Source organism: Plenodomus lingam, assembly GCF_022343315.1.
Source record: "Plenodomus lingam strain CAN1 chromosome Unknown scaffold_20, whole genome shotgun sequence".
Taxonomy (NCBI): domain Eukaryota; kingdom Fungi; phylum Ascomycota; class Dothideomycetes; order Pleosporales; family Leptosphaeriaceae; genus Plenodomus; species Plenodomus lingam.
The window spans coordinates 66,238-80,074 of NW_027093974.1; positions in this window are offsets into that span (position 1 = coordinate 66,238).

A 13,837-nucleotide genomic window follows, 5' to 3' on the forward strand; every position below is an offset into this window, starting at 1 on the left:
AGGTAATCTAATCCTAGAACCCTTTAATAGTAAGCTTGTATAGTAGCTTTTAGATAGGTACCCTAAGCGTGGAAGAGATATTATAAGCAATTTTTAAATTAAGAAATAAGTAACCTTAGGCCCTAGTATCTACTAAAGCGTTTAGGCGAATACTAGATCTATTAAGGTATAGGGTTATACGTGCAAGCAAATAGGAACTAAAAAATAATTTAGTTAAGGAAAGGTTTAATAGGTTATATTAAGTTAGGCCTAGGAAGGAGAATCCTCCTAGGCGTTGTCGTTTCCTATCTAATAGCTAGCTAAATTAGTTAATTTAGCAGTATCTTCTTCCTTAGAATTCTTGGCAACCTGTTCTACATCTATGGCCTAAATCCTAGGGGGTTTAGGGTAGTTACTAGAGAAGTGCCTAGGCTTTCTATAATTATAGCAAGTTACTAGGGTTCCTATTATAGTAGCGCTAGGAGTGGCTAGCGTGGTAGATAGGGGTTAATTGTTTTAAGGGGTAGTGCCTTATTATTGCAAGTAGGGCATATAAGGTTTAGCTATTAAAGGTTTATTATAGGGTTTCTAATTAGCGTCTAAATAGGACTAGTTTCTAGAGTGTTAGAAGGGAGTTAGTCCTTTTCTAGATAATAGAGTAGTCTAGATAGGAGCAGACAAGGTAGGGTATAGGCGGCGTTCTATGTTAAAAGTGGTAAGATAATCTACTATAGTCTTAAAATTATTATACTAATTCTGTTAGAAAGCAAGGTTTAGTATCCTTAGGGAAGGTGTAATCTTTATCTAGAGGTAGTAATACTACTCTAATTAGGGTACTTCTCCTCTAATAGCAAGACTCTAGAATTATAACTTAAAACTAGGGAACGTCTCTATATTAGTTATATATAGGCAGTTAAATGCAGTCTAACTCTTAGCTATCTTATTTCTAGTAATAAAGTAAGTTTAAAGGAGGGTAATTATTTCCTTAGCTTTTTAGAATTAAAGACTTAGGGAATTAGATAGGTAACGTGGCTCTAAGTATTCTCTTGCTAGTCCTAAGCAGTGTCCCTAGACTAACGCTATCTAAGCTCTAGAAAAGGGGTAGTAATTAGCGTTAATCTCTAGCCTATCCTAAATAGATGCTTACTATTATCTAAAAGTAGGATTAGCACTATTACTAAGTATAGAGATATTTAGCGTCTTTTTAGATTATCTCTTAGCTTTTATAGTATATACTATAGGGTTTAATATAGAAGCTAAAGACTAGCTAGGTTAGGTAGTACCCTATATCTCCTTATAGAGGGAGGTGTTATACAACTAATTAGTAAGTTGCTTAACTTGTTCCTCTAACCTCTCCTTTTTAGATAGGGTTAACATATATTTATCTTTAAGGGAGGTGTTGCTTTAAGATTTCCTAGGAGCACGAGGTACCTTAAGAGATAGATAGGAAGTAGGTCCTTTAAGGAGGGCGTTGTTAATTAAGTCTTCCTTATCTAATTTCTTTCTATTAGTAAATAGGCTTTTAAAAGTGGCTAAACTAGATGCCCTTCCTTTGCCTTTGTCTAATATTTTGTAGTTAATAAGAACAACAAATCTTTTCTTTAGGGGGGGTTTGGTTGTAGGAGGATATTGGCTTTACCTCTAATTCCTCTAGGCTTTTGGTAGTCTCTAGGTCTCTACCTTAACGCAATCTAACGCGATTTTTTCTAAAGGTAATCTAGCACCACCTATAGGTCTAGAAGTCCAAGCCTATAGGCTTTGGTTATTAGAAGTTCTAATAGCTGTTCTAACTGTGGAGTTGCAGGGTTAGGTAGCTACTAGAACTAAATTAGTAGCTTAAAATAACAACAAATGCGATATTCTTAAATGCTATTACTAGCTAGGATAATATTCTTCTTGTAATATAACGACTTAGGTAGGTAGGGCATCTAAAAGGTATCCTATATAACTTAAAGGCATATAGGAGTGCGCGTCTATATAGAAAAGGATAAGATTCCTACACCTATAGGTCTTGTATAAAAGGACAAGAAGAACATACCTATCCTAACTATAGGCGAGCTATTCTCTATATACATCAGTGAGTCGGGCCTTTATTAGGCCTGACTCGGCATGGAACAATAGGCAGGCAATTCTGCCTTATTGTTATAGTAGAAAGAGCAGGATAGGAGATTATAATAAAATTAATTAAAATAAGCATTAGTGCTAACCTACTAATAAAGCTCTGGCCTAAAATTATTAAAGTAGTAACTTAGCTCTACAATATAAGCCTGTCCTATGCTTACAATATAATATTACCTAATAAAGTGCTAGATTATTAGTTTACTAGATACTTTAGGTAGTAGTAACTAGAGCAGATAAGGGAGGTAACTGCTAATCTCTGCCCTAATTAGAGCGGAATATATGCCTATGGCTGTCGAGCTTACCCCCTTAATAGAGATTAAGCAGCTAGGCGTTACAAGAGGGTTTTTAAGTTAAACCCTTAGGGTTATATTAGATATCTAGTAGGATATAGAGCATCTAATATATATAGGATATAGATCCCCTTGCTTAATTAGATAATTATAACGCAGAACGTTACCTTTAATAAGAATCTTTTCTATAAAGAGAAAGATCTAGAGTAGCTTTAATAGTTAGAGGCTTAAAAGATAGTTAATATTATTAGCAAAGATAAGATCTATAATACAGGAGAAGTATATAAAGAGCTTAATATCTTTAATTAGCTTTGTATTGCAGTAGAGTAATATAAGGAGTCTAGTAAGCAAGGAGGATAGAACCTAGCGTAGGAGCTAGGGGGTAGGGTAGAGCTAGAGGAGGTAGATAATTAGGCTAGCTAGCCTAGTAATTCACAACCCCCTAAGCAGACACCTCTAGCGTAGGTACTAAGCACAGCTAGCTTAGTACAAAGGATCTATATAAAGTCCCCTAAGCTAATAGGGCTCTAAACTCCTAAACTAATACTAGAACTAAACTTTAGTATAGGAGATAAAGGATCTATATAGGTTATAGATTAGGGTCTTATTACCTAAGATAGTAGTGATCTAACTTACTTTAACGCTATAATAGGTAGCTCCTAGGAAAGACCTAGAGGGGAGAGTGCTATTAGTAGGCCACTCTATAAGAGCACGGAGATAGGTAAGGGCACCCTATCTAGCTCTTATAGGGGTGGTAAGCAGAGCTCCTACCTACCTACTTTAGGACTAGATTCTGTATCTCCTGCAGATCCCTTACAAGCGGCACCTAGAGTTCCTAGAAGAAGCAGAAAACCACAAGTTAAAGGACTGCCACTAACGCGTGTTAGTAAGCAAGCTTAGGGACAGGACCCTAATAAACCACTAGGAGGCTCTATAAGTGCAGGGATATATATAGTAATAAATCTATTAGATATAGATCTAATTAGAAATCCCTTGCAATATCTTTTAGTATATCCTAAACTAAACGCTATAATCCACGCTATAATTATAGTAGTAATAGGGAGCAAATCTCCTAAAAACCCTAAAAGAAATACGCACTAGGACGCTCTACAAAAAGAGCTAAAATAATAGAAGGATCTCTATAACTACTAAATAGGACAGCAATTTAGAGATATAGCATATAAAGAAATTAATACTCTGCTAAAAGCTAGTACCTAGGAGGAGATTAATAGGCTAGCTAAGGGAGAGCGTCTACTCCTACTTAAATAGGTGTTTACATACAAGCTTAATTAGGATAGTTACCTAATTAAGTGTAAAGTAAGGATAGTAGTAAGAGGAGATTAATAGCTTACTAACTTAATTTATTTAACCTACGCAGCTAACCTAGTAGCTTAAACCTTTAGGACTATAATAGCTATTAGAGCTAAGTTTAACCTTAAGATATATTAATATAACGTTGTTAGAGCTTTCCTTAACGCCTTAAGGGATTAACACCCTATAGTTATCTGCAAGCTACCTAAAGGATATTAAATACCTAGGAAGTGCGTTAAGCTTAAACAAGCTCTATATAGACTAAAAGACTTACTATTATTATAGTATAATAAGCTCTTAACTATACTCTAAGAAAATAAGCTTATTGCTTCTAAAGAGGAGCTATGCCTATTCTTTAACAGAGATTAAAGTATCTTGTTAATATTCTATATGGACAATATCCTATCGCTGTATCACTAAAACTACGCAAGCTAAGCTTACAAAGTTATCTAAGCTCTAAAGCAAAGATATACTATAGAAGAAAAGGGACCTATAAGCTAGTTTCTAGGGGTAAGAGTAATCTAGGATAAAAAGAGATAGATAATAACCCTTGTTTATAATAAATATGTTAACAAGATCGCAAAGAAATTTAATCTAGTAGAGATAGGAAAATTCCCTACTATACTACTATTAAGTAAAGATATTAAAAAGAGCACAGGAGAAGCCACTAAAAAAGAGATTAAGGACTATTAGGAGCGCGTTAGATTAATCCTTTACACCTTAATTATAGTGCGCCCTAATATTGCCTATATAGCCTCCTAGCTCTCCTAATACCTTACTAACCTATCTAAACAACACTTTGATGCGGTTAATTAAGTGATTGTCTATCTATACTAAACTTAATACTAATTAATCTAATATAGGAATAGGGATCCTAATAAGCTTATAACATATAGTAATGCGTTATTTGCTAATAATATTAATACTTAGCGATTATTATATAGATACCTAATCACGCTCTTTAGAGGACCTATTATTTAGAAGGCAGCTTAACAATTAACTATTACCACGTTAACTACTAAGGTAGAGCTCCTTGCGCTTAAGCAAGTAAGCAAAGAAGCAATAGCGTTAAAACGCTTTTTAACTAAAATACACCTTACTTTAGAAACTACCTAGATAATTAATTGTAATAATTAATAAACTATTAGGTTAGTAGTAGGTAATAATAAAAGGATCACTACTAAGCTACGCTATGTAGATATTTAAAACATGTAGCTTAGGTAAGAGTATATAAAGGGATCTTTCTATATTACCTACCTACCTACTAGTAATATACTAGCTAATAGGCTTACTAAAAACCTAACTATATAATAATTTATAAGGTTTAGGGAGCACCTAAAGTTATATAATAGTAGAGTATATATTATATAATATTAATTAAAGTAAGGTAGTATACAAGATCTATTAATATATAATATAAGAATAACTAACTATAGCCTACCTCTCTATTATTAACTAGGTAGCTTCCCTAAGGAGCTCTATTACGCGCGCAAAGCGTGCCTTAGAGTCTATAGGGAGCCGCCTAGGTTACCCTATCCTAGGATCCACAGGGTGAACCTTAGAGGAGCTAGAGTCCTTATCTTCTAATAAGGAGCTCTAGGCGCCCTTAGCTATAGAAGCAGCCTTGCGCGCAAGCTTAGCGGCAGCAGCAGCAGCTTTTACTAGCTCCTGCTATTTAGCCTTACTCTCCTTAAGGAGCACTAAGACCCTCTGCTTCTTATCCTTAAGAAGGTCTTAGCTCTTACCTACCTGCTTCCTTACTAGGAAGGACAGCGTAGAATATTAGGTAAGCTTAGGGCTATTAGTTTATTAGTATAAGATCTTACTAAAAGTATTATAAAGGAAAAATTCTTATATAGATTATATATATTAGGACATAGCTATACCTAGAGGAGTACTACTAGTACTAAGTCCCCCTACTAGAAGAGTTATAGCACTTGCTATTAGACTTATTAAAGAGCGTAGAGCGTAGATAATTTAGATAAGTTTTAGTATAATAAATACTAGGCTCTCTATAATAGGAGGATCTTAGGGTCTCCTTAGGAGCTAGAGAGGGAGTAGGAGTAGGAGTAGGGATAGGGGGTAGGGTCTAGGGAGGAGTAGGAGCTAGAGTTAGAGCTAGAGTAGTAGGAGCTAGAGTAGGAGCGCCCTTCCTTAGCTTTACAATCTTAACTATAGTAGTAGTAGCTATATACTTAGCTACTACACGCTCTATAATAGCCTTACACTTAGTAGTAGCACGCTCTTCTTTAGTAGTAGTAGCTTTAGTAACTATAGCTTTAGCTGCATAGGAGGTAATAAGGGTAGCGTAGGTAAAGTAAGTGCAAGTAGTAGTTTTTAACTTTAACTAAGATATAGGTTAGTAGGGATATAGGTATAGTTTAGATCTTTAGGGTTATATAATCTTATAATTTAAGCTATAGTAAAGATTATAGTTAGGTAAATAGAGTTATAGAGCTTAGTCTAGATAATATCTATACGCGTAAGCACAGGCTAAATAAGAAAGGTGTGCTAGTTAGTATCTAAAGGGTAAGCTAATTTAACCCTTTAGATATACAACACTCTAATTAGCTATACTACCTACTAACTATAAGCGTAACTATAATAATAAAAGATCTACCTATACCTAGGGGGTGTGTTACAGGAGGGATATTAACTAGATTACAGAGTATCTTAATCTAATTAACCCTGATTAATACCCCTATATAACCTACTATCTAATTAACTGCTAGCTTACTACTAAGTGCCTAATAAAAAGCAGGAGCTCTAGTAAGGAAGGTTTACTAATTATTTACCTTCTAGTAAGGGTAGCTAAAGCTCTATATATATAAGTACGATCGTAGTAGATATAATCTAATAATCTATCTCCTAATTATTCCTAACCTTAGTGATCCAAATTTCCACAAAACCCTACTAAAGGGGATAAGGATAAGGGAGCTATAGTTACTTATTAGAAGGATATTAAGTAGTTTAAGGCTACTATTTAAGAAACTACCTAAAACCTAGCTAAGTGTGTTACTATTACTAATACTTAGACTAAAGGTATAGAAGCTACTAAGATCCTTATAGCTATATATTATACTACTATATCTAATTTATATTAGCTTTAGAATAGTATCTATAAGATAGTCTTAGTAGTTAGGGGCTTAATAAGGGCTATTAATAAACTTAAGGAGGAATTAGTACTAAATTAGGAGGTAACCTTCCTAGTATAGGCTAAGATAAAGGTGTTCTACAAGAAGGAGTCTAAATTAGTCCTAGCTCCTACCTCTACTCCTGCACCTGCTCTAAAACCTGCTACACTAGTTATCTAGAAGCTAGCTAAGAAAGGTAGTCTAGGTGCTATCTTAGCTAATATAGAGTCTAAACTAGGTTCTAATAGAGAGATAGATATAGAATAAAGAGGTTTCCTAGGGGTAGTGTCCTAGGAACCTTAAAGGTTCTAGGATAGTTCTAAATAGGATATAATAATAAATAGTAATAAGAATAATAGTAATAGATAGTAGTTAATAGATAATATATAGCTAAATAGGATATAAATTAGTTCTAATATTAGGTATAATTATTATAAAGTAATATTAGATCCTTTTTACCTTTCTCCTAGGCTTAAATCTATTTTAGTAAGCTATATAGGGGACCTAGCTAATTTAGATACTATTAGTAGAATACCTATAATTTATAGGGAGCACCTATAAAGTTAGAGGTAGGATACTAAATAGGATTAGGATTATATCTAACCTACTTAACCTTATATTTTAGCTTAGATTAATATAATTTACTATTATAGACTAGCCTTAAGGGAGAATGCAATAAGCGTTAATAATAGTATTTAGTATCTTAAAGGAGAGATAAGCCCTCCACGCCTTTTTATAGGTGTCTAGTGTGTTCGCTTAGTAGTAGTGTTAGACTTAGTCTATCTTGTGTTAGACCTAGGCTTAGGTATAAGCCTAAGTCCTTTATATACCCCTAACCTTCCCCTATAAACTATTGTGAAATCGTCTTTCTAGGGGTCTAGGGTTATGTCTTTGTCCTCTACAATCTATATTAGGCTTTATTACTATATTTTTTAGTTTTATTATTATATCTTTATATTCCTTCCTAATTTGTAATAGGCCTGTATATTAAGTAGTATACGCGCGTAGCGTCTATACACTTATTTTAGCACCCTACTATAAAAGTTCTAATATAGCTATCCTACCCTACTATAAATTTCCTAAACTTACTTTGTTATACAACAGATTTTCCCTACTAATTAGCCCTTTCTCTAATCTTTTTCTATTAATCCTGCCTATCTAGTCCCTATTATATCTTTATCTATAGCTACTAGTGCTAGTAGTAGGGATCTACTATAAGGTAGTTAGACCCTACGCTAGGCCTACTAAGATAAGGTGCGTACTTCTAATATTCTCCCTATATTTCCTGCACTAACTTTTTGTTTAGCACACATCTCCCTAAACCTAGTTACTTAGTAGCTTTATTATTTCTAGTAACTTAGATAATAAGGAATACAACAGTAGCTTTGTAAAGCCACTTCCCTATAATTAGTATATTAACTAGCTTTGTCTCTTTAGCAAGTGTGACTATTAGGAGGGTAGTAGTAAGTTCCCCTTAATTTTTGTTTTCTTTGTGGCAAGTTCTAACTATATCTAGGGCGCTTGTGCGAGTCCTGCTATTATAGCTATAAGACTTGTACTTAGTTAGAAGCTATCCTTACTAATAATCCTAACGTTTGCTAAGCCCTCTGTAACTAGCTTTAGTTTTATTATAGTTACTAGGAGGATTGCCTTTATATTGCAAAGAAGGGGACCCTTAGCACTTTTATAGGGAAACCTACTAAAGGCACCTATTACTAGTTTATACTATAGTTCTACTAGCTCTACTATTATTTTAAGGATCTTATATTAAGGGCTTAAACTAATAACGCTGTCGCTCTACTTGCCCCTACTACTTACTTGCGCGCCTATAATTAGTATTAGCTTAGTGCTATTATTCTATCTACTACTAGTACTCTAGTATTTCCTCTTTAGTCTACTATTACGCCTTCGCGTAGTAGTTATAGCAATAACAACGTTATATAGCTTGCTGCTGCTGCTAGTGTTGCCTTCTAGCGTATTAACTAGTGTATAAACAAGACCTAGGCCTAAACTAACCTTTATATTAATAGGCTTAAGAGCGCTGCTAAGCGCACTACCTAAGGTATTAAGACTCTTATTATTAGTATTAGTTTTCCCTTATTCCCTTTATATCTATTCTAACGTTTATTTTCTTTAGGCTTAGTGTACTATGCGTTAGTAAGCTATTAAAGCACTACCCTCCTTCTAACACTACTACTACTACTACTTATACTTATTAACTAAGTTGTCCCCTACCTGCGCTACGCGTAAGCGTTACTACTATTGCTAAGAGATATAGAGGCGTTAGAATAATATAAATAATAGTTTAGGGGGGGGCTAGAGAGGGATTAGTTATAGATAGTAATAGTATAGATACTACTACCTAATTATTAGCTATATTATAAAACTTTAGTAGTAGGGCACTTACTTAGAGTGTTATAAGGATAATTAAAAGATTTCTTTTATACCTTTCTACTTCTTAATTATAGTAAAGGTCTAAGTTATTATTCTAGTTTCCTTTTGCCCTTACTTCCTAGTTTTTATACGTATTAGGCTATTATTATGCGTAGTATCCCTATACTATTCCTTAAACCTATCTAGAGCCTTAGTATCCTGTACTACCTCTAGCAGGTGCTATATTAGATTAATATACCCCTTCTATTTTACTAGGACTTAATACTTCCCTTTTCCTCTTATATTCTTTGTATAAAGGATCTCTTCTACTTCCTATTTATCTAGTATTATATCTTTATTTTCTAGAGTAACTATTAGACCTAGTTATAAGTCCTAAAGCTTCTAGCTTAGTAGTAGGTTATTAGCAGCTCTCTCTAGTAGATCTATATACATAGTCTTATATAAGCTCCCTAGTAAGTCTAATACTACTATAAGTAGAGTAGGAACTTCTATTACTTTATACTTTACCTATAGCTAGTTAAACTTTTTACTTAGTTAGTTTATCTTTATATTATATATTATAAACTAAACTATATTATCTTTTAGGAACTTTTTAGCTAGGTATTAGGACTAGTTTATTGCTTCCTATTATTATTACTATTAGAATATAATAGTAGCTTACGCTAGCTCTACACCCCTCTATAGGTGTAATAAGAACGCTATAGCCTCCCTATAAGGATTCTTAGGCTTTACTAGTAGTAATATTAACTTTTATAGCGTGTCTATAGTATACCTATTTAAAAGTAGATTTAGGCTAATACTAGTTATACTAGAGTCCCTATTATTAAGTGCAAGTTAGCAGGCTAGCAGGTAGTTAGGCTAGTTAGTCTGCTTAAAGCATACTATTATACGTAGCACTACCTACACTTCTTAGTTTGCCTGCTCTATCCCGCTGTCTATCTAAGGGTAGTATATAGTAGATAGTAACTAGTTTATCTTTATTATCTAGTATAATATTATCTAGAAAGATCCTAACTAGTTAGAGCCTTAGTTAGTTATAATAGAGGATAGGAAGCCCTAGAACTACTACTAGTTATCCTAGAAGATCCTTGCATAATAATTAGCTACTATAGAGACTGTTGCTTTAAGCTAAATATATTTAGACAATCTATTAGTAATAACTAATAGGTACTAAGGTTTTCTATTATCTTTTATAGGTAGGTTAACTATAAAATCTATAGATATTTAGGACTAGTATTATAACGTAACTAGTATAGGTTATAATAGACCCTATTAGCGCCTCTAGGAGATATAAGCACTATAATAATAGTAGTTCTAAATATACTATATAACATCTCCTAATATTCTATCCTAATAATAGTTATAGCGCAGTATTTAAAATATTATATTCTTTCCTAGATATCCTACTAAACCTAATTTATATACTTGCTATATAATAGTAGTTATAAGGGGTTCCTATATTAGTAACTAAATAACGCCCTTCTAAAGCAAAGTGCTATGTGCGCTAATTATATAGTCCCTAATCTATTACTTTGTATTAGCTAGAACTAGGAAAGACCTAGCGCCTTTCTAAACCGCATTAAGACGCACTTAGTATATCTTATCTTCTAATACTACTTTGTCCTATAGTATCTATATATACAGGTTAGTAAAAAGGCTAGCGCCCTTTAGTAACTTAGACGCCTCCTCTACTTCTAATACTATAACCTAAATTAATTTAAGGCGTATTACTAAATATAGTATTACTTTAGAGGAGTTTAAGTCTTATAGTTACCTACTTAAGGTATTAGGTTATCCTATAAGATAGCTAGGTCTGTACTATAGGATATACTAATATTTTAAAAGTTCCTCTGCCTAGTAGCACTATTACTTGCTTAAGCTTTAAAGGCTAGTAAAGTACTCTAGGTTTTTATAGTCTATAAATATTATAAATAGTTTATAAACGCTCTATAACTCTACTAACTAGCTTTTAAGATACTTAATAATAGCTAGCAATTCCTTATTATATATAGTATAGTTTTATCTCTCTAGCGTTAGTGCTATAGAGTAGTAAGTAACTAGGCGCTAGACGCCCCTAACTTTTTATAATAAGTAACCCCTAAGAGCGTATCCTAAATAGTCTACTTCTAATAATATTTCTTTAGCTAGGTCCTATTACGTTAGTACTAGTCTAGATATAAATGCCTTTTTTAGTGTATTAAATATACTCTATTCTTCCTCTCCCTATTAGAATAGGGTATTCTTCCTAGTTAGTTAGTTTAAAGGTACTACTACTTTAGAAAACTTTATAATAAAATTATAGTAGAAGTTAGTAAAACCTAGAAAACTCCTTACCTCTCTTATATTCCTAGGGGATTCCTATTCCTGTACTACCCTAAGCTTTTTAGGGTTAGGTCTAAGTAATTTACCTGCCTTAATAATATAGCCTAGGTAGCGTACCTCCTTAATACTAAAAGTATATTTCTCTAAGTCTAGGTATAGTTCTACTTCTTTTAATAGTATAAGTATACGCTTTACTTTTTCTATATAGTTAAACTAGTCTCCTCCTAAATAAATTAGGATATTATTAAGGTAGGCTATTATATATAATCTAAGTAACTCTATAAGCGTAGTATTAATATATTGTTAGAAAGTAGATAGCGCACTACTAAGACTAAATAGATATACTAACTATTTATATAACCTAAACTAGGTGCAGAAAGCTATTAAGGACTTATAACCTTCTACTATTCTAACTTTATAAAAGGTAGCGTAAATATCCACTTTTATAAACTAACTTGTACTAGATAGTGTGCGTAAAGTTTCCTTAATAAGTAGTAGTAGGTATTAGTCTAATATTATTATACTATTAAGCATCTAGTAATCTATATAAAGGCGCTAACTACCTAATAGCTTCTTTACTAGTAATACTAGAGCTCTAGCTATAGAAGAGCTTACTTAGATCTAGCCCTTGTCTATTAATCTAGTAAGTAGTGTTCTTAGTTCTAGCAATTAATCACGCAATATAGGGTACAGGGGACCCTATAGGGGGTTAGGCTAGGTTCTATCTAGGAGAGTTATTAACTAAATATAGTAATCTATACTACCTTAATAAGGTAGCAAACTACTTGCTAACTCTTTGTTAAATAGGTCCTTAAACTCTTATAGTTCTAGTAGTAACTTTATCTTTCTAGTTTTATACTTAGGTTTATAGGGAACTGTATTACTAGTAATATAGATAGTGTGTATATTAGTAGGACCTCCCTTATTAACACTTCCTAGATATTTTGTTAGGCGTAAGTTATATATTACCTATAAAATATCTAGTATATTTATTGCAAAAATTTGTACCTATATATCTTCCTATTAGGATCCTTAATTTAGCAACCCTGCTATAACTAAACCTAAGATAGTAGAGATATAGGTAGGATATAGGCGTCTCCTAATCTCTTATACTACTATATTTCCTGCCTTCCTAATTACTAATTCGCCTTATAGAATGTCTATAATAACGCCCTCTCTGCATAGCTATAGTCTGCCTAGTATTAGTTAATAGGAGAGACTAGGTACTACATAAGCTAACAGCTAAGACTGCTAACTATCTAAATTATAGTCTAATACCACTAACTATAAAATTCTTGTACCCTTAGTAATTCCCTAGGTATATTACAAGGGTCGCGGGGGAATATTAATAAAGTTCCTACTAATCTATCTTGCTAACTTTTCCTTAACTACACTAAAACACTAGCACCCTAAATTAACTATCGCTTGCACATTCTCTACTCTACCTAGGAGGAGGGGAATAAAGAAAGGAGGATTATTTAACCTAGCCTTAATATCTAGGGGACACTTAATAGCCTCTGCTATTAATAATTCCTTTATTATAGTGTCCTCCTTATACCCCTAACTTAGCCTAAGGTTAGGGGTAGCTAGTTTCCTAAATTAGTGCCGCTTGCTAATGCTGCAACTATCTTAACACCTACTAGTTATAGCAATAGGGTATTAGGGCATGCACGCATAAAATAACTACCCTATCTACACTAGGTATAGACCTTTGCTAGTTTCTGTGCATTAAATAGGTCCTATAGGATCTAGTTAGGATGTGATATTAGTAGTTTAGTAGGTGCACTTAATAAGGCTACCACTTCTACTATATTTATGTTGCCGTCCTAATCTAAGTTAGACTTCTACTAGGGTTCCTTAGACTTACTAGCCTAAAGAAAGCCTAGTTCTAGAGAGGCTATTTTAATGTCTACTATAATTATCTTGTATTCCTCTACAGCTACGTTATAGTTTGTCCTAGAGACTCCCCTATTAAGGGAAACTAAGTATATATAACTGTAAAGGACTTAGGCTTATACCTAAGCCTAGGTCTAACACAAGATAGACTAAGTCTAACACTACTACTAAGCGAACACACTAGACACCTATAAAAAGGCGTAGAGGGCTTATCTCTCCTTTAAGATACTAAATACTATTATTAACGCTTATTATATTCTTCCCTTAAGGCTAGTCTATAATATTTTAGTATCTTCTTCTAAATATACTATAATAGTAATAAGAGATAGACGCGCTAGATGTTTAGAATAACTAGGTGCAACCTAATACAGTGGAAAGGCTAATACAACA